The following is a 22,214-nucleotide window of genomic DNA, read 5'->3' as shown; positions in this document are numbered from 1 at the left end:
CTGGGGCAACCCATGGTCAGCTTTTTCAATGGGAAGCATTACAGCCCCAGGCTGCAGCCTAGATGCCTCTTGCTGCACTATAGGCAAATCAATGTCCTCCTCTAAAAACATTCGAGCACAAATGCAAAAAGATTTTCACACTCAACAGAAGATAAACAGACTGCTATTATTACACCATTTAAAAAACAAATTCATGCAGAGAAATGAAACATATTTAAAGTAAATAGTATAAAAAAATAATTCTTACCAAACACATGCAACCACACATACTGCAGAGCCACCAGTGTCGAAACCGCAAATCAGTCAAAAGAGCAAAAGCCTTGTACTAGAACAAAAAGGAGAAATAAAACATTACAATCATAATTCACAAGAAAGAAAAGTATGTCATTAATGGCCAATCTACCACCAAGGGGGACAAAAAAACTGCCAAAATTAAATATTAACCCATGCCCCATCCCATTGGAGCAACCCTTACCCAAGGGGCCACCACCAAACTTAAATATTGTCTACCCCACCAGGGGCAGACAGGTCTTCTAATATGGCCAATCAACCCCGAGGGGTGGGGGGGGTGGGGAAACTGGCCACAAGTATATAAAAAAACACTAATGGGGCAATCCTCGCCCAAGGAGTCACCACAATGCACTTTTAAAACAAATCCCTGGGTCTAGTTGGGTTTTGGGGGTAGAAGATCTGTCTCCACAGGGAGCAGAAAACAGTAAAGAGAAAATGCCCCCCTTTGAAAGTGAACCTTTACAAAGTGGTCACTTCCATTTACAAAAAATGATCACTGGATGTACTGGGTTTTCTACCCCCACCTACCCCGGGGCAGAAGGACCTTAAAAATGGACTGATAAACCCCAGGGGGGCAGAAAACAGACATAAGTACAAAAAGAAATCAAGGGACAATCCTTGCCTAATGGATCAACCCCATATACAATCAAAACGCATCCCTGGCCCTATTGGAGTTTTTTGCCCCCGCCAGGGACAGAAAGGTCAAAAAACCATGCCAATCTGTCCCTGTGTGGGGGGCAGAAAACATCAGACATATTTTTCCCCCTTGTAAGCGACCCTTGCCCGAAGGATTGCTTCCGTTTGCCCCCATAAAATCTTTGGTGCCTAATGGGGACACTCCTGCTGCACGATCGCAACCCCATGCGCAATCATGCAGCGGGAATGCCCTGCAAAAAGACCTCAGGGGATAGGAAAAACTCTTTCCTCTCCCCTGATGCCTCTTTACACAGAGGAACCCACTTCCCCGGCAGGAAAACCAACCTTACTCTCCAAACGCCTGGAAGCAAATGACTTCCAGCGCATCTGGAGCTTCCGGACAACGTCAGCAAGCACTGTGCGTGCTGATGTAAAGTGATTGCCAAGTCGGGGGGTTAGGGGTGGCAGCGGAATCGATTCCACTGCCATCCCAGTGTGCGGGGGTAGATGGACGGCCCATGGTCGGAGCACCAGTGCTTCCTGCATAGGTGGGTGCCATGGCGGAACAGTTCCGTCATGAGTACTCGCCCACCGTGACTCATGACGGAACCATTCCATCATGAGCACAAAAGGGGTTAAACACCCCAAAATAACTTTTGTTTGGATGAATATTAACTACTGCACCTTTGCACAGTCTCTGAAAAGCTTTTTGACAAATCAAATACTGTACACATTTTTTATTTAAAAAAAACCCATGTCTATAATTCATCTGTGTTGAATGTTTGATGTTGAAGTTACAACAAAGGTAAGTGCTATTTATGGCATGTTCTTTGTTTTCTTCCAATGTGCATTGCTTGAAAAAATCAGTGTTTTATTGAAAGCTTAACATTCACTTGCTTGTATATAATGCATTAATATGCATTTTTATGAATAAACAAGAAAAGTGTTGTTTATTTTTTTTAGATTTTCCGTATTTGTAAACTAATAAATTGTTGTTTTGTCTAAAAAACATTGTTTGGGGAATCAAACTGTCACAAGCAAAATTAAATAAAATGGATACTTACTTGAGAGGAGAAATTCAAAATTAGAGTGGGTTGGGAAAATAATAAAAAAACACTCCAGGAAATATCGGGGAACAAGTCAGTTGAGTTCCTGGCTTGGGGCTAAAGTTCCTGACCATCCTATGCCATACTCTTCACAAAAATGATAAATTCCTTCCTCGACATGGAAGGCAAAAGGCTGGCCATAGTACGACCAGACACCCCAAGAATGAAACATGTGGGTAGCAAGGGAAAAAAGAGATGGCAAGAGAACTAGCTGATGAGAGAACAGGAGCTAGCTGGATTGGGAGGCAGACATGACCGTAGCTCTGCGAGCAAGGTGGTTGTGAGACGACCTTCATTACAAAGCTGTTCACTGGCCATCTCGAATTATCCAGGCATCTCCAGCTAAATGTAGAGAGATTGATTGCTTAACATCTCCTATTTGCCTCTGGACCTTTATGAGGGCAATCAATGACACATAATCTCGGGGAAGAGAGTGGTCTTTACAAGAGGACTCCGGGGAATTTAGAGCTAAAGTGTCCTATTAATGCTGGTGTTGACCTGGGTGGGCACAAGGAGGAGATGATAAACGTTATGCAGGGGCTGCAGCTGTAGGTCCCGATGACATGGGGGCCTCTGGAGGTAAGGAGGAGCTGTGTGCAGGCCGAGGTAGTCGTGGGGCCTTCTCTTTGGACTTTTGGGGCTCTGGGTAGACACATTCTCCCTGCATTAAATCTTTTTCTTTGCCCCGGTTCTTTCCTTGATGATGTTTGGCCAAACCCATTCAATGAAAAGGAAGGTAAACAAGAGAGAAATATTGAATTCACAGGCCTCATTTACGAGGCTGTGCGTCACTTTTAAGCCGCTGGTGCGTCACTTTTTGTGACGCACCGGTGGCGTAAAAAATGCGCCCTGTTGCGCCATATTTACAAAGTGATGCATCTAGGTAGATGCATCACTTTGTAAACTCCTGCGCCACATTGTACCTGTGCCAGGTGTAATATATGCAAGGGGGGCGTATTGGCGCAAGGAAGGGCCGTAGAAGTGATGCAGTGAAATCTATGAGATTTCACTGCATCACTTTTAGGACGCCGTTGCGTCAAAATCTTGCACCTGCCTCACAGCAGGAGTAAGACTGACGCAGGCCCTTTCACATGAGGCATGCCCCATGTGAGAGAACACATTGCTGGAGTTGCGTCACTTTTGTGCCACACCCCAGCAATGCGTGACTTTTGCGCCATACAGATACATCAAAATACTGACCTATCTGTAACTCCTTGCGCAATGATGCATCATACTGTAAATATGACGCATCATTGGTGAGACAAGGAGGGCGCAATGAAAAGTTCCACATCACTGTTTTCACGCAACGATGCGTCACTTTTCATAAATGAGGCCCCACATGTCCATTATTGCATAACAAATCAACTGAATTTAAAAGGGATATTATATGTATCTAAATACAAAAAATGACATTGTGCAGTTCTTACTTAAACATTTAGCAAGCCAGTATTTATATACACATTTTTACAAAGATTCAAATTGTAACAACTGTTAACATGCAATCGTTTTTTTAGAATTAGCCAGTCAAAGGAGAAGAAATCTTTGTTTAAAGAGGGTTTTTATACTGCCTAATCCTGTGAATAGATTGTTAATAGACAATATCTACAACACAATGCTCATCTAAAACTTGTATGTAGTTTAACAAAGGAAAACCGTTTTGTAAAGGATTATGTATTGTTTTCGATTTTCCTGTAATAATTTGTCATTATTTTTCCACTATTTTTGTGCAGTTAGATGTCTTTCTAAAGGAAATAATTGTGTTTTGGAAATGAGGCAAAAGTGCACAATGTCAGCATCATATGAACAACCTTTGACAAAATGTATCTGTTATGATGTCACGAAGTATAAAAATCGAAACGTATTTTGGTTTTGTTCAGATGTGATGATTGGTAGCACACAAAAGAACAATGCATGCATGTTAGTATTTGTAAACGTTCTTTCCTTCCATAACATAAAGAATACAGGTTAAATACAACTGTCAGCAGTATACCCTGTCCCTGTTGTGTGCCCCAGCCCTGTTACATGTACGTGGGTGTGGGTCATAATCAAGATCTATACGAAAGCCCTTGCACATGGTGATGTTTTTCAACACACAACATTCTACAAAAATATTATACTCATCTTCAGGGAAATACATATCCACCCCCTGTAAGACCAACACATCTGAATGGTGAGTTAAGGATCCCAAAAGAGCATTCAATAATGGCTCCTGTATGTATGTGTGTCCATTATTGAGGTAGTATAGTGTGAGGTAGGGCAGTAGGAAATCTGAAGGGTGTAAGGAGAATCACAGAGAGAGCATGCCTGGCATCACCCACAAGAAAGACGTGAATTTATGTTTCAAAGGGTCTCTATTTAAATATAATACACAGAAGCGGCCGGTGCAGGTAAGAGCAGTGGGGCTGGGTGGGATTGGTGGGGCAGTGGGGCTGGGTGGGATGGGTGGGACAGTGGGGAAGCCGAAAGACGACAAATAGGGAAAATAAAATGTAAAAAAAAGAATTTTTTAAAATTTTATTTTCCCTATTTTTGGCATCAAAGTGAAACACTCTCAGCCAGTCTTTTTAACATTTCGAGATGCGAGGGTCAAAAAGAGGCAAATAAGCTGAATGCTGGAGAGTAACAAGCAGTGGAAGAATTGGAAATATATGTTCGGCAAGCTGTGTATCTAGTACTTGCTACCACAGTGTAATATCTCAGTAAATAATGTGTTTCTTGCGTTTTTTTTACCTCGGGGCAATTGCTAACTCAGCAGGGTTTCCATTACTGTAAATAAAAGATAAAACAAGCCTTATCATTAAATGATCGAAACAAATATTTTTAAGTGCATTGCTTCTTCGGGAAGGCATCTTTCATACTGGGAAAGGTATTACAGTAACAACTTCATTTGTGCTCGTTAAACATACTGATTATTTTTGACATGTGAATCATGTAACAAACATTATGTAAAAACATGATAAAGTGTCCTTAAAATATTTAAAAAGCAAATGTTCATGAAATATGGAAGCACTTGTGCAGGCATAACCTTAGAAGAACAGCACTAGCGTTGTCAACGCGAAATATAAAAATCATCATCAGGGAGAAAGCACGAGCCTGAAAGTCATCTAAAGTGGCAGCGTGTGTTTGGCAGTAGATGAACCAGCAAGTGGGTCCTGAGGTAGTGGTATTTGAGCAGAAAGTGCTACAAGATAATGCGGACTTAGAACGACAACAGCATTCCACCAAATCAAGCAACATGTCCAAGGATGACTGGATGGCAGTGAAGTCCCTTCAGGACAATGATTCCATCACCATCAAACCGGCCGACAAGGGCGGGCGGTGGTGGTGATGAACACCTCTGACTACGAGGCGGAAGTAAACAGACTCTTAGGGGTCAGAGAACATTACCAACCTTTAGCCAGAGACCCCACGCCTGAACTACAAACCACAATACAAACCATGGTGGCCACTGCCAGAGAAAAGAAATGGCTAACGGCGAAGGAGGCTGAGTTCCTGGTCAATCCATCTCCCAGGGTACCAGCCTTCTATATTGTGCCGAAAATCCACAAAGCACAATGGCCACCTCCTGGTAGGCCGATTGTCTCTGGCATCAACTCTATACTTGAGCCACTGTCCCAGTTTGCAGATTTTTTCCAGCGTGAATGTGTAATTACACAACCTTCATTTGTGCAAGATACGACTGATATCTTGAGACATCTCCAGACAGTTACATATAACCCTGAAGAGAACCTCTTAGTGACGATTGACATCGAGTCACTATACACGAGTATACCCCAGGAGGCGACGCTGGTGGCAGCAGCCCGCTCCCTGGGGGAGCGTGAGTGGTTCTATGACACTGCACAAACCTTTGTACTGCAGTGCATCGAAATAGCTTTGACACGCAATTTCTTTGCTTACAAACAACAACTCTACCTGCAGACCTCCGGAACTTCGATGGGGGCAACTTTTGCCCCTAGCCTGGCATGTATTTATGTCGGCCAATTCGAGGCAAACTACACCCACCATGCATCTAATCTCTTCCAGGGGAACATTGTCCTCTGGAAGAGATATATAGATGACATCCTGTGTATCTGGAGGGGCTCCTCTGAGACACTGGATCAATTCCTATCGTGGCTTAATAGTCTCGATAGATGCCTCAGATTCACATGGTCTGTGGACCGCCATAAAGCCACATATCTAGACTTAGATATATGCGCCACAGATAATAAGCTTAGAACATCAGTCCACCAAAAACCGACAGAAAAGAACTCACTGTTGCACTATAGGTCATTTCATCCCAGGGCCTTGCGAGATAATCTCCCGGTGGGGCAATTCATGAGATACCGGAGAAATTGCTCCATAACTGACAGTTTTCTAGAGCAGACCGCAGGACTGGCTGATAAACTCACTGCCAGAGCCTATCCACAAAAAACTGTGAAGCAAGCCAAAAAACGGGCATTAAACACTCCTCGAGAGGTTCTGCTTGATCGACACATTAAAGAACCACAGGATTGCATTCCGATAATCACCACTTTTGGACCACATTCCACCAAAATCCGCCAAATACGGAGGAAACACTGGCATATTTTAAGCACCAATTCCATGCGAATGCCACAACCACGGTTTGCTTTTAAGTGATCATCGAGCTTGAAGGACCGGCTGGTCCACACACGCCCGCAGGTGAAGGTACCCCACTCTAATCTCCCACCAGGCCACTACCCATGTGGAGAGTACACCATTTGCTCCCTTACTACAACAACTAGTTCAATCACAAGAACAAACGGTAAGACCTGGCACCTAAACAGCTTCAGCAACTGCAATACATGCAATGTGATCTATAGGTTATCATGCCCCTGTGGATTGCACTACAGGATGTATGACGTGACAACGCATACTGTTACCACGCATACCTTTACAACGCGGTATTTACAACGAATACCGTTACAACGCATAGCGCTTAAAGGTGCTGGATAGTGGTAAGTATAATTTTATATTCCAACTCCAGTCCCCGTGGACACTAGGGAAGGTGTTGGATATAAAATTATACTTATTCCCTATCCTAGAGCGCCCCCCAGCGCAATGCGTTGTAATGGTATGCGTGGTAATGCCTGCGTTCTAAAGGTAGTGCGTTGTAAAAATTCTGTTGTAAACATTGTATACCGCACTACATTGGATTACCGACTAGAAAAATCAAAGTCAGAATCCAGGAACACCGTAGTACACTCAAAGTTGCGAAACTCTTGACTAAACTGGTGCAACATTTTTCCAGTCAAAAGCACAAACCGAGGGACCTACGCTGGGTAGTCATTGAAAGAGCGCAAGGAGATCAGTACAATATGAGTAACAGACTGCTCAAGAAGGAGGCCCGATGGAAATTTGAAGAATCCACGGATGAACATGGCCTCAATGAAATTATTGAGTGGAATAAAGTATCAGCAATGTAGGGTTTTTTCCAGCAAGAGTTATACCACCATTAATGCTTGACCTGCAGAGACAGGCTTCTTTGCATGATAGTGAACCACAGCGCTGAAATAAATGCTGACCCTTCTGGAATTAAGCTATTGACATAATCATAAGACTCTTAAAGCTCTATAGAAAAAAGGCTTAGATATTATAGTTTGAGAGTTCTGTCTGTCTCAATGATTATATGGATAGGCAATATACAAACACCAAACACAATAAACACTACATACATAATTGTAATGAATAAAGGCTTGATGTCATTTGACATTCTAAGAAAAATGTTATTGAGTTGACAGTAGCCGTTTTATTTACTACGTTGCGGTTTTTTATCTGAAACTGATCACATACACTGAAAATCGGCAGGGATCCGATACTACGGACTAATCTCCTGATCCAAAATGGCGCTCCCGCTCTGTCACGATGACGCGTCACGTCATGTTCACATGCTCCGATCACATGATCGGAGGAACGAGGATGTAAACGGTACGCTATCGAAGCAAATACACACGAGGGGTGAGCAGAGACCACACCAGTGCGCGCTAATGGTAAGGAGCTCTAGCGGCAGACTATTACACGTTAGGGGAATTTATGGGTGGCACTAAGAGTAAATAGATAAACAATGAAAGAGACTGGTGGAAGTGCGATCCAAAGAACGATGGATATGATGAGGAAAGACAATGGAAGGGGGTAATACGTACAATATGACTTACACCTACTTACTGTCTTACCACAGATACCGACCTATCGGCGGTCGACAGGGACCCACTACAGAGATAGGGGCTTGTAAACAATGATAGATTCTTCCACGGGGGCCGGGTAGGCACGTCAGTGGAGGCCACCTGGTAATGTATTCTTTACTTACGCCAGGAACCAGAAGTACACCTATTACGTTTAATCTGCACCGGAAGCGTTGCTACTTGTCGAGACATGACTGATGTATAACATATGTGTGTGCTGTGTGTCCTATACCCGACTACAGGTACAATAAGGGAAGAATTTCAAACGTGCAATTCATATGCTGACCCAAAACCCTGAAGAAATCACTGGAAAAATAAGAAACAGTGATGAAACATGTCGGTTGACTTTTAACAGAGTGAGCTAACAGCACTAAATAAAGATAGTAGTTGCCAGTTAGCTTTGCTCTTTTTATTGGTGATATATCTGTATTCCACTTGTTAGGGATATGGGAACATCACAATGGGTTATATAACACGTGTAACACATGATGGTTTTTTGGTTTGATTGCACTATCTTTTTCTCCCATTTAATTTCCGGGTTGACAGTAGCTGATGATGAGAAGTGAGGAATCAGGCGAGTACCAGCCTGGTAGAATCCTCCCCTTGGTGTTGCTTCCGTGAGGCACTGTCAACCTCCCCTCCCCTTTAATTCACAGTTGGAAGATAGAGGGAATAGATAGATTGGTGGCGGACAATTCAGGCACACACATATAGGCACAAGCGCCGTTCAAATCTGTAACAGAGTGCAGTTTACACAAACAGAAGGCTTATGTATACCCTCTGTCTTACTAAAATAAAGAAATTTCCTTTAGCCATAGAGCGTATAAGGGGTAGGCCATCACTATTGATAATACTTTGAATGGGGGGGCAGCCTGCTTTCTATCCCCCTGAGGCTCCTGATAGTTGAGAGTAGATTAAAGAGGCCAGAGGTATATTACGAACTTGCCTTTGTTTTAGGCATGCTGAGATTTTATAGCACCATCAACAGGATATTGAGCAGCACTTTGGGCACAGGAATTAATTATTTTATAAACTAACCACTGAATACAATGCAAATACTGATGCAGTATTAAACTTGGTGATCACCACGCAAGGCATGGAAACACTTTAACAACACTCCTGCAACCACACACCCATCTGTGTAGCATGCTATCCATATAGGCAAGATCCTCAGGGCCTCACATAGGCACTGTAGGCACTATATCAATGATGCAATACAATGCAAATACATGAGCTCTTTGAGACTGTGCCCCCACTTTCCCACCGGTGTGACGGAGATAGAGTCCATGGTCCTGGCAGGAGGAAGGCACGTAGCCTTCACAAGAAGAGTGTCGTCGAACTCTGCAGAGTAACAACAAGGAAGAGCAGATTAAGAAGGAGCAGGAGCGTCTTGAAGACAGTGTGTGAATTGACAAGAGGATGGAACACAGAATTTGTAAAGCGCGCTACTCACCCGTTAGGGTCTCAAGGCGCTGGGTGGGGGGGGGTGGGTTGCTACTGCTCGAACAGCCAGGTCTTGAGTTGTTTCCTGAAGGCGAGATGGTCCTGGGTCAGCCGGAGGTGGGTGGGGAGGGAGTTCTATGTCTTGGCTGCCAGATAGGAGAAGGATCTTCCCCCGGCTGTGGCTTTGCGAATTCGTGGGACGGTGGCAAGGGCAAGGCTGGCAGAGCGGAGCTGGCGGGTTGGTGTGTAGAATGCGAGGCGGTTGTTGAGGTACATGGGGCCCGCATCTTGGAGAGCCAGTGTGCTTGGGTGAGGAGTCGGAAAGTGATTCTCTTGCTGACGGGGAGCCAGTGCAGGTCTCTCAGATGGGCAGAGATGTGTCCGTGGCGGGGGAGGTCCAGGATGAGTCTTGCCGAGGCGTTCTGTATGTGGTGTAGTCTTTTCTGGAGCTTGGCTGTGGTTCCAGCGTAGAGGGTGTTTCCATAGTCCAAGCGGCTGGTGACAAGGGCCTGGGTGACTGGCTTCCTGGTTCCGGTGGGGATCCATCGGAAGATTTTTCGGAGCATGCGCAGGGTGTTGAAACAGGATGATGAGACGGCGTTGACTTGCTTGGTCATCGTGAGTGAGGAGTCCAGGGTGAAGCCCAGGTTGCGTGCGTGATCTGTGGGTTTGGGGGCGGTGCCCAGGGCAGGTGGCCACCAGGAGTCGTCCCAGGCAGAGGGGGATGGTCCCAGGATGAGGACTTCCATCTTGTCTGAGTTCAGTTTCAGCTGGCTGAGCTTCATCCATTCCGCGACATCTTTCATTCCTTCCAGGAGGCTGTCTCTTGCGGTGTCTGGGTCGTTGGTGAGGGAGAGGATCGATCAGCTGTGTGTCGTCGGCGTAGGAGATGATGTTGAGGTTGTGTTTGCGTGTGATGGCTGCGAGGGGGCTCATGTAGACGTTGAAGAGGGTGGGGCTGAGCAAGGATCCTTGTGGAACACCGCAGATGACTTCGGTAGCCGCGGACCGGAACGGGGGTAGGCGGACTCTCTGGGTTCTTCCGGCGAGGAACGAGAAGATCCACTCCAGGGCCGCGCCTTGGATTCCGGTGTCGTTGAGGCGTTGTATCAGGGTGTGGTGGCATACCGTAACGAAGGTTGCTGAGAGATCCAGGAGGATGAGGACAGTGGTTTCCTCGTTCTCGAGCATTGACCTGATGTCGTCGGTAGCTGCGATGAGGGCGGTCTCGGTGCTGTGGTTTGCTCGGAAACCGGACTGTGACGGGTCGAGGGATCAGTTTGTTTCGAGGAAGGCGGAGAGTTGTTTGTTGACAGTCTTCTCGATGACTTTGGCATGAAAAGGGAGGAGAGAGATGGGTCGAGAGTTCTTGAGGTCCATGGGGTCCGCGGTGGGTTTTTTCAGGAGGGCGCTGAGCTCGGCATGCTTCCAGCTCTGGTGGCGGATGCGAAGGTGCTGTTGATGACGTCCTAGAGTTGTGGTGCGATGATGGAGTCGGCTTTGTTAAAGATGTGGTGTGGGCAAGGGTCGGTAGGGGAGCTGGAGTGGATGGTGCTTATTGTGCGGGCGGTGTCTTCGGTGCTGACCGGGGTCCAGGTGCAGAGGGTGGCGGTTCGGTGCGCTGGTTTGGTGGTTGGGCGAGTGGTCTGTGCGCCGAAGCTGTTGTGGATGTCGGCGATCTTGCGGTGGAAGAACAAGGCGAGTGAGTCGCAGAGGTCTTGCGAGGGTGTAATGTCGGTGTTGCAGGCGCTGGGGTTGGAGAGCTCTTTAACGATGCTGAAGAGTTACTTGCTGTTGTGGGTGTTGTAGTCCAGACGTTGTTTGTCTGTAGTTCTCTTGGTGGTGCGGATGAGTTGGTGGTGATTGCGGGTGGCGTTCTTGAGGGCTGTCATGTTCTTTGTACTCTGGTTCTGGCGCCAGGTTTTCTCGAGGGAGTGGCAGGTTTTCTTTGAGCTTATGAGGTCGTCGGTGAACCACAATGCTTTCTTGCTGTGGGGTCTGCTGGGTGGTTTCTTCAGTGGTGCAAGTTCGTCGGCGCAGCTGGCGAGCCACTGCGCAAGGTTGCGGGCTGCTTCGTTGGGGTCCGTCGTGATGGTGGGAGGGTTCTGGCTGAGGGAGGTGCTGAGCTGGTTGGCGGTGATCTTGCTTCAGCTTCTGCGGGGGGTCTGTTACGGGTGGTGGTGGGTCGTGGTTTTCTTGAAGGAGAAGTGAACGCAGCTGTGGTCTGTCCAGTGGAGTCCAGTTGAGTGGCTGAAGGAGATGTACGTGCTGGAGGAGAAGATGGGGTCGAGCGTGTGGCCGGCGTAGTGGGTGGGGGTGTTCACTAGTTGCTTGAGTCCGATGTTGGCGAGGTTGTCCAGCAGGGTGGTGGTGTTGCTGTTGTTGTTGTTCTCCAGGTGGAAGTTGAGGTCTCCTAGGAGGATGTAGCCTGGGGAGGTGAGGGCGTGCGGGCTTACAAAGTCTGCGATGGCTTCGCTGAATTGAGCGCGTTGTCCTGGGGGTCTGTAGATTAGGGTGCCTCTGAGGGTAGTCCTGGGGTCGGTGTGTATCTGGAAGTGCAGGTGTTCGGCGGCTGTGAAGGTGTCTTTCGAGTCGGTCGTGATGGGGATGGCGTTTCTGTGGACGAAGGCGATGCCTCCTCCGGTTTGGTTGGTGCGGTCCCTCCGAGTGATCTTGTAGCCGTCCGGGATGGCTATGGAGATGTCGGGGGCTGAGGAGGTGTTCATCCAGGTTTTCGTGAGGAAGGCAACGTCGGGTGCTGTTGTGTCCAGGAGGTTCCAGAGTTCGACTGCGTGTCTGTGGACGGAGCGGGTGTTGAGTAGGATGCACTTGAGGTGATTCTTGCAGGTGGTAGGCTTGGCGGGTGCTGGCCCGGGATGGATGCAGGTGAATTTGCAGTCTTGGCAGGTGAAGGGTCCGTGGGTGCGTTTCGGGGTGGCTCGGTAGTAGGCGGATTTCCGGCTGGTGTTGAGTGCCTGGAGGGTGGTTGCGTTGTAGGTTTGTCGGGTGCGTTGGTATCGTTGAGAGCCAGAGTTCCTGGCACTGGGCGCGGTCCAGGCGCAGACGGGCGTACACGGGCTTGTCTTTGGAGCGCCTTCGGTGCACAATCGGCGTGCCCGCTGTGCGCGTCCACTGCGCGGTTGCTGCCTGGCCTCCATATGTAGGTCAGAGGGAGGGAGGAGCAGCTGGGAGGGGGAGCGGGTGGACAATGGGGCCGCAGGGACACAGTGGCGGGAAAAAACGGCGGCAAAAATGCAGAAAGAAGGTGGCGGTGGGGGAACAGAAGGCAGGGGGCACAGGAGGGGAAAGCAAGGCAGAAACAGCGGTAAAAAGTGGCGGGAAGAGGTGGTGGCGAGGGCACAGGGGCCCAACAGGAGTCACAGGGTAGGGGGTCAGAAGGCACCGGGGTGTAGAATAGTCAGCAGCGGCTAACAGGGGCGGCAGTGGCACCAGGAGACCAGGCACACAGGGGGCTGCGTGGCGGTGAGGAGAGCGACCTGCCTGGTGACAGGTTCAGAGGTCGCTTCAGCCAGCATTTATAGCCAGCGGCATCCTGGAATGTGAATAGGAAATTAAAAGTACAGTGGCAGAATGCAAGGCTGTTAAGTAAAAAGCCAGGACTATGATAGGAAGGTCATAAACTTGCAGCCCTTGGGGTGCACTCAAAACCCTAGAAGTGCACTTACTGTACAGACAAAACGGTGTAGCAAAAGGCCCGACAATGGAATCTGTCAAATGCACTTTAAGCCAATAGTTTTCAGCTCTGGTTTGCATGTCATGTAGCAGCAAGAGGCTTTTAAATAACTTCACCAAATTAACTTCAGCCTAGTCATTAGTGTATTTTAATTCTGAGGTGCGCATTATAAAGCTGGAATACAGAGATTATAAAAATAAAGACACTGAAACATTAGATGAGGAAGAAATGAAACTGTGAAGTAAAAACAAGCACAGAGCAAGAGCTGTGAAAGCAAAATGTTTTAAAAAAAAGATACACAAGCGCGGATTGAAAAGTAGGGCTTGTGCCACAGGATACTGATAAGAAAGAGAACAAAAGGAGCAACAGGTAATAGTATGCTACAGCCAATAAAATGGAGGAAAAGTAAGTGGCAAGCACAGGAACCAATAAACAGCAGGGGTGGGATTAAGCCTCTTTTAATATTATATTGAATACAATAGATTTCAGAAGCACCGCACAAGCGATGTGCAGACAAAACCTAACAGTGGAGAAGTGTGGCTCACTGGTTAGAGCGGCAGACTCTGAAGCAGAGATCAGGCCTGGGACCAGGGTTCAAGTCCCGACGCGGCAGGGTCTTGTGCTTAATGTCCGCGGACTCAATAATTCTCGCCTCGGCACCCTACTCTAATCATGGGTCCCACGCTGCAACTCTGGGCAATAGCTTGCTTAATCTCCACAACGGCCCCAACAACACTGGGATGCCTGGCTTCACCTTGGGGGTGCCCAGGAGGGGCATCTCACAGGGAGAGCCCGGAAGGGTTCCACAGCGTTATACAGCGCTGGGACACCCCGTTGCTGGAGCAGCTGTGCGCTTTACAAGTATACTACATTTACATAACAAGCATTTGCAATGCAAAAGGTCTCGCATTTATGCAAGTTTGAGCTATTGACATTGTAAATGACAATGCCTTTTCTTTTTGTTTTTGTTTTTAAAACATAAATAAAATGCATTGTCATTTACAATGCCAATACTTAAACTCACGTAAATGTGAGACCTATTGCATTGCAAATGCTTATTTTCATTGACTTTAAGCCATGTTGTGCAACATTCTTTAATTATAGATTTTATATCCCAGATGCCTAGTGTTATAGTCGTCATTTAGGCCCTAACTCGGAAGAGGTACTTTTACATGCGATATAGTGCTAGCAAGCGGGCCATCTGTAGCAGCACCACCATAGTCTTTCAAGTGTCTGATCTTTTGTTTACAGTTTTTGAGGTAAGAGTGACTGAGGAAGTGTATCTGGGACTTTCTGGATAAGATGTCCGTAGTAGAGTAGTACACAGTTGACATGTGTGCCCTCTGCTTTGTGTGAATTGAAAGTTAATAAATATGTTCCTGTTTTAACGTGTAAAAAGTGAGCAATCACATCCTGTGTAAGAGAACATTTTAAAAAAATGCATCTTGCTTACTAACGAGTAATAACGTGCAGAGAAATCAATTGGAGATAATGTAAAGTGCACTTGCCACGTGGAAAAACAAACACTACTCACATTCTCTTCTTTCTCTGACAGCTGGTATAAAGTGGCCTCATGCACCTTGAGGTTCTTTGATTTCTGACTTTGACCCGTATTTAGCCGCCATTTTGTGTCTCGTCGCCATTTTGTGTTGCCCTCACTTAGGCAGCAAGGTGAACCAAGTGTTTTTGCTTGTCTCAGTTGCTACGTATCTTTTCTGTTAAAGAGTAACTCCCTTGCCCTTGTTTACAAAACCGATATCAGGGTCTGGCCGAGTTCGTTAATCCATATCTGGGTTGATTGATCCCTGTCTCAACTGACTATTTGGCTTCTCCTATTCTTTCCTTACATTATCTTATCCGACTGGCCTTCGCTATTCTCTCCTTGTATTCTCTTGTTACACAATTATCCTTTGAGGCACACAAATACGTCCTGCCACCTGCAAATCGGATTGTCGGTACTAGCACTGATTAATTTGTTGGGAGGGGTAAAACACGGGGTTTGAGAAAGGGGCATATTTGGGATACCTGATAGCTTGTTTTTCAACTTTTTCTATTGGCTTGCTTTGTGTGTGTTGGGAGTATATGTCGTAAATATGTGCACTATAAGAGACTGTGCGCCACGGATTGAAGTGGCAGTCTCCTTAGAATTTACACCCTGTATGTACTTCTAGGACAACTGTGCTTATCTGCAGCTAATAAACCTGGTTTTCTACGCCCAACTGAGTGTCTCGTGTCTCTGTTCGACAAGGCAGGTGAGCTCGGGGATTTAGGGAGTGCCCTGCGCCACCAGGCCCATCAGGCCCGGTTTTCCAACTGGCGCCCAACGTGGGGCAGTTTCAGAGGTAGCGGTTCAGCCTGAGGGTCGTGAGAAGCCTCACAAGAAAATTCTGGAGGATTCGCGAACCACGTCAAGCGACCCCTGTATGTCGAAGTGGACCAAAGATCTTTTTCAGCGCGGCTACTCCTTTCCGACGGCTGCTGACGACTGCTGCCCTGACTGCCGCCCTGCCTTGGACCCTCTGGTGATGACTGGTATTGCGAGACGTTAGACAGACCTCTGTTGGCATGAGAAGACCACCTAGTTAAGTATTCGTGGGTAGCACCAACTTCTTTGTTTTGTTTTTTGATTTTGTTACTCGACCATTGCAATAGCCGAAGGCAAGGGGTGAGTACGTTTGTGCTGTGTTCTTTGCTTTTAAACCCCCTTGAAGTTCGTAAACGGACCAGTGAGTTTAAGATGCCTGGTTTTAGCAAATTTAGGAAGTTTTGTTGTTTTGGTTGTGATAGGGATTCCCGGCTCGAGGACTCATGCCCGATTCCTCCCGTTGGAACTCCCACTTATGAGCTCTATTCTAAACATGGTGTTGGCCCCATTGCCATTAATGAGGCATGGATCCGATACACGAAGAAAGATGGGGGTTTGCCTTGGCCACAAAATGGTAGCTTTGAGACTGATATATTAGATAATTTGGAAACAATTTTGTTTAAGAAAAAAAGCCCGGCCGGCATTGTTTGACTCTTTCCGCCTTTCGTGTAAAGAAGCCAAACAGAGAGAAATTAAGCAGGCAAAAAGAGATAGAAAAGCGAAAGGTATGACGATCATACAGGCTGCCCAGCAGTTTAAGGAAAATGAGACGGATCGAGCGATTGAAGTCTCAGACAGACAGCATCGTATGGCAATAGATAGATGCTATCCTGTGTTGCCTACTTCTCCAAAGAGTAAGGATCGTGACGAAGATCCCTTAATGTCCCATTTGTTGAGATTGCCTCCGCCTTATGTACCAGGTGTTAATGCCCCCTTATTGTTGCCACCTGCCCAGCAATCTGTTGTTCAGCCAGCTGGTCCGACTCCTCCGCAATTGCGCCTTTCTGGATTGCAACCGGCACCTCCTTTGCCACTAACTTCTGTACCTCAGTCTCCTTCATCTTCAGTTTCCCTTGTCACGGCTAGTCCTTCTGTTCCTTTGCTTAATACCGCGTCTCCAGTTTTCTTGTCTGCTTCTTCCCCAACTTGCAATCAGTTGGCTGATACTGCTTCTGGTGTTTTCTCCCCCCTCTTTGGACCTTTTAATAGGACTCCTGTTTTCTCGAAGGTAATCCCGTAGTCAAATTCCAGATTCTGACGAACGAGATGCATTGGACTCTCTTGCTCACAAATGGATCATGAGTGGTCCACAGTATAGTGTACCTGATATTCTGAGTACTTTTCTCCAGTGGAATGCGCCCACGCAGAGATATGTTTTTAATGTCACGTGTGACACTCTTGTCAAAGGATGGGAGGATATGGAGTTGGATTTAACTCCTCAGGGTCTGTTAGATATACAGGATAAGTTTGATAAAGGGCTTATTGTGGGTTCCGAAGTTGAAGACGCTGTAAGGACACTTGTCACTTTGAGGTCTTTATATTCTTCTCAGACTGTTCTTGAACCTGATCCTGCAGTTAGACAGAAAACAAAAAATGATCCTATGAGGGAAGTACCTCCAGTCTGGAGAGAAGAGGTTCCGCAAGCAGGTGCTGTTCAGGCTATCTTTGCTCATTTCCAGCGTATATGGGTACACGTCCCCTGGAAACGATCTGAAGTTTTAGCGCTCAAACAGTCTCTACCTGACCCTCGTAAAAATCCTGCTGGATATTATAAAAAAACTGTTGATGCGTGTATCATGAATCTGGCCGATATTGATATGCTGATGGGGAATGTTGTTCCACAAGCGTTGTGGGCTCGGATTCGTAGGGAAGACTACGACCAAGCTTTAGATGGTAATTGAGCCGCTATTAGTGCCGCAGATGCAGCACAAGTGGGTGGTGCTAAACCAGATGATTTGATTACACAATTCCCTGGTAGAATAATTGCTTTAATTAAGGCAATGATGCCTGCCTTAGGTGTTAACTGGGATAAGTTGGCTGCGTGTAAGCAGAAGAAAGATGAGAGTGTTTCTGATTTCTTTACTCGTTTTGAGGAGACGTTTATCGACCACAGTGGTCAAGATATGAGTACTGAAGGTGGGCAGCGATTGTTTGTGGATACATTTGTATTTAATTTACTTCCAGAATTATTGCATAAGTTGAAAGACTCAGAAAGTTCCTGGGCTGTTTCTTCCTCTGCACAGATATTAGCTACTGCTCAGTATTATGAAAATAGGGATAAAGAAGAGAAAGATAAGATTGAGAAGAAGACTAAGGAATAAAAAATGAAGGTTCTCCTTCAACAGGCTTATCCCCCTCGTTCTGGCCAGCGTCAGTTTCAACAGCCTCCTCAGCCTCAGAGGTTGTTACAGAAACATTTTGTTCCGCGACCTTTGCTTGGTCCAAATCAATGTGCCTATTGTAAAGAGGAAGGCCATTTTAAGAATAGCTATCCAGTTTTTTTGCAGTGTAATGGTGGATTCCCAAGGCCACGAGGCTGTGGTGGTTTTCAATCAGCACCTAGGGGTAGAGGGCGAGGTGCATTGCCTCAAGGACAGCATTCCTTTCCCCCTCAGAATTCTTTGAATTATTTTGATCAGCAGAATACTCAGTCTGCGCAATATTACAATGATGATTATTGTGTTGAGGGTGAGGTTCAGGATTTTCAATCTAGTTAGGACAGCCATGGACAAGGTAAGGGAGTCGTATCAGTTCCAGTGGATCAGAATGGGCCTTATGCTGAGGTTGTTGCATTGGGTGTTGCAGAGCCATTTCTTTTGGACACTGGTGCAATGAGAAGTTCTATCATTCACTCTACACTCCCTGGGGCACCTTTGTATGGCTTAACTAATGTTTCTGTAGGATTTTCTGGCGCCCCAGTTACTAACCCGGTTTCTTGTCCTTTGCCTCTTTCGAAATAATTTGGAAGCTCCGCTTATTCGAACGACTGGTTGCGGAGAGAACTTGTTGGGTTTGGACTTGTTGAAACATCTTCATGCAACGTTGTATTGTTCCCCCTCTGGTGTGCATCTTACCTTAGGTGAGAAACTGGTTTCTCCGATGTATTTGCCGAAAGATAAACTTCCACCTGAATTGCATTCTGTTCCTGCTATGCTTTGGGCTACAGGTTCGAATGATGTTGGTCTGCTCCAGATATCGCCTTATGTGGTTACTATTAAGCCTAATGGTAAATTACCACGCATTCCTCAGAATAAGATCTCTAATGATGGTGAACGAGCTTTTTTGGCTATTATCTATGATCTGGTTCAGCAGGGTGTGGTCGAAGAGACGAGAGGCAATGTTTGTAACAGTCCTGTTCTACCTGTCCTTAAACGCACTGATCCTTCTCAGCCTCCTGTTTATCGCTTTGTGATTGATCTTCGGGAGGTCAACGAGATTGTTGTCCTCCAGTTTCCTGTTGTTCCAGATATCACTGCCTTGCTTACTATGATAGCGCTTCGGCGGCATGGTTTTCGTTATTGATCTAAAAAATGCTTTCTTTAGTATTCCTATTGCTGAGGAAAGTGGGGATGTTTTTGGCTTCTCTCTCGGAGGCCGAAGATTCCGGTTTAAATGTGCACCACAAGGCTATTGTGAGAGTCCCTACATTTATAGTCAGGCTTTCAAATCTCAGCTCGAGGCTTTCACTTTGCCTCCAGGTGTCACTCTTATTCAGTATGTGGACGATTTGTTAGTAGCTGCTGATTCAAAGGATGTTTGTAAGGATGTGACTGTTTTACTGTTGCGTCATTTGTCTGACCTGCATCACAAGGTGTCACCCTCTAAGTTGCAATATTGTCGCCAAGAGGTTACCTATTTAGGTCATCTCTTGTCGAAGGAGGGAAGACGATTGACCCCAGAACGAATTCAAGCAATTGCGCAAATGTCTGTACCATCCACACAAAGAGAGGTGCGTGCCTTTCTGGGCATTACCTCTTATTGTAGACAGTGGATTCCAAATTTTTCTTTGTTGGGTAAACCTCTGCTGGCACTTACTCTAAAAGATACACCCCAACCTCTTCCTTGGACTGATGAATGTCAGAAGAGTTTTTCGGATTTACGTACTGCCTTGTGTTCTGCCCCTGTGTTAGGTACTCCTGATTACAGTAAGCCTTTCACACTTTACGTTCACGAAAGGGAAGGTTGTGCGTTGTCAGTTTTAACACACAATTTGGAGACAAACAACGGCCATGTGCCTATTTTTTCGATACGTTGGATCCAGTAGCCAAGGCATTGCCTAGTTGTCTCAGAGCTACAGCAGCAGCAGCGATTTCCATTTGCCAATCTGCTGGATTGGTACTAGATAACACGTTTGTTGTTATGGTACCACACACAGTGGATACTCTTTTGAACAGAATGAAAACACAACACCTCACAAGTGCTCGCTTGTCTGGATATGAGCTGACGCTTTTGGCTAGCCATATACACATCAAGCGGTGTAATACTTTGAATCCAGCAACGTTGTTGCCCATTCCAGAAGGGAAAGGCACTCAAGAACAGCATGATTGTTTTCTCCGAACAGAGGAGGAAACGAAAGGCAGAATAGACTTAAAAGACACACCTCTTGTGGACTCGGATGGGATCCTATGGGTGGATGAGTCTTGTTTCAAACTTCCAAATGGCGAGACGACTACAACTTATTGTTTAACCACCTTGTATACGATAGTGGAGACAGCACGCATTCCACAGAATTCAGCCAAAGCAGCTGAATTAATTGCCTTGACGAGAGTGTGTGTGTTGGCTAAGGGAAAGAGAGGGAATGTTTACACTGATAGCCAATACGCCTTTGGTGTGGCTCATAGCTTCGGTCGCTTGTGGAAGGAAAGAGGATTCTTTACTTCCCATGGGACTAAGATACAGCATGGTCATTTGGTGACTCACCTTCACGAGGCACTTGCTTTGCCTAAACAAATAGCGATAATAAAGTGTAGTGCACATAAGAAGATCACTGATGATGTGGGTCGCGGGAATGCTTTTGCAGATGAGGTAGCGAAAGAAACGGCGAGAGATGCTACAAGTCGCATGTGTGTTGCGGGCCCTGCAAGATGGGTCAGAGAGGGAGGAATGTGCGAGGACACGATAGAAAGTGTGAGAACGATTCAAGAAGAGGCTACTGAGAAGGAAGTGGAAATAAATAAATAAAGTGGAAATAAAGTACGGGAATGTTGGACGCAACAGGGTGTTGGACGGAATTGTCAGAACATCAGCGTTGGCTGTTACCAGATGCCTACGTACTGCCTGTAGTTACTATGGCGCATGGTCCAGCTCACATTAGTGCAAAAGGCATATGTAAACTTCTGTATGGCAGAATGAAGGAATTCCTAAATGTGCAGAAAATGTGGTGAAGCATTGCATCGTTTGTTTAATACATAATCCACGAAAGGGAACCCCAACTCCAGTGGGTCATTTTGCTCCCCCTACGTACCCTTTTGAGGTAATACAAATCTACTATATTCATATGGACACCTGTAACAATTTAAAGTATGTTCTGGTGGTGGTTTGCGCCTTTTCCAGATGGATAGAGGCCTACCCCCTAAAGAACAATACTGCTTTGTCTACTGCCAAAGTCCTTTTGAAGGAGTTTTTCCAGAGGTTTGGTTTGCCACGCATTGCCTGGAGTGACAATGGAAGTGAATTTGTAGGCCAAATTATGCAGAAAGTGTGTGCGGGTCTTGGTATTAGGCAGAAATTCCATGCGGCAAACCACCCTCAGTCAGCAGGTTTGGTAGAGTGCTATAATGGCACTCTCAAGCTTAAATTGGCGAAGATTCAGGCCAGCACCGGTCTTGCTTGGCCTGACGCTTTGCCTTTGGCACTTTTAGCCACGAGAACTACTGTGCATTCTCGTTTAGGACTCAGCCCATATGAGGTCATTTTTGGGTGCCCAGCCAATGTCTGGGGAGTCCCTCGACCCTAAAAAGTATTCTGACATCCCATACCCAATGTTGATTGACTATGTGCATGACCTCACCACTAAATTACGTGTTCTTCATCAACAGGTTCAAAACGCTCTGCCGGAGGCCTCTGCAGATCCAGGACACTTCATCCAACCCGGTGACTGGGTCTGTCTTAAGAATTTCCAGCGGAAGAAGAATTTGGAACCTCGTTGGGGCCCGCCTCTGCAAGCTTTGTTGGCAACACGTACGCAGTAAAGGTCATCGGAAGAAGAACTGGGTCCATGGCGTGCATTGTAAGAGGGTACATTTGCCCTTACCTTTTGATCAGTGGGTTCGTAAGGGCATGAGTGATAGTGAAGGCGAAAGGGTCCCCCGATTTTTATCTTTTAGTAGTGCACGCCTGGATCAAACTAACTCTGAGAAAGAAGACGACGACTTGTTGCAAGAATCTGTACCATCACATCTGCGATTGAACACAGTAAATCCGACACTTTGTTTCGGGAGCAAACAATCCCTAATAAGAATCGGTACAATTTAAGAACCAGACTAACGAAAGACAATTGA

The sequence above is a fragment of the Lissotriton vulgaris genome, chromosome 9, assembly GCF_964263255.1.
Source record: "Lissotriton vulgaris chromosome 9, aLisVul1.2, whole genome shotgun sequence".
NCBI classification, from domain to species: domain Eukaryota; kingdom Metazoa; phylum Chordata; class Amphibia; order Caudata; family Salamandridae; genus Lissotriton; species Lissotriton vulgaris.
Note: the sequence above shows the minus strand (reverse complement) of the source record.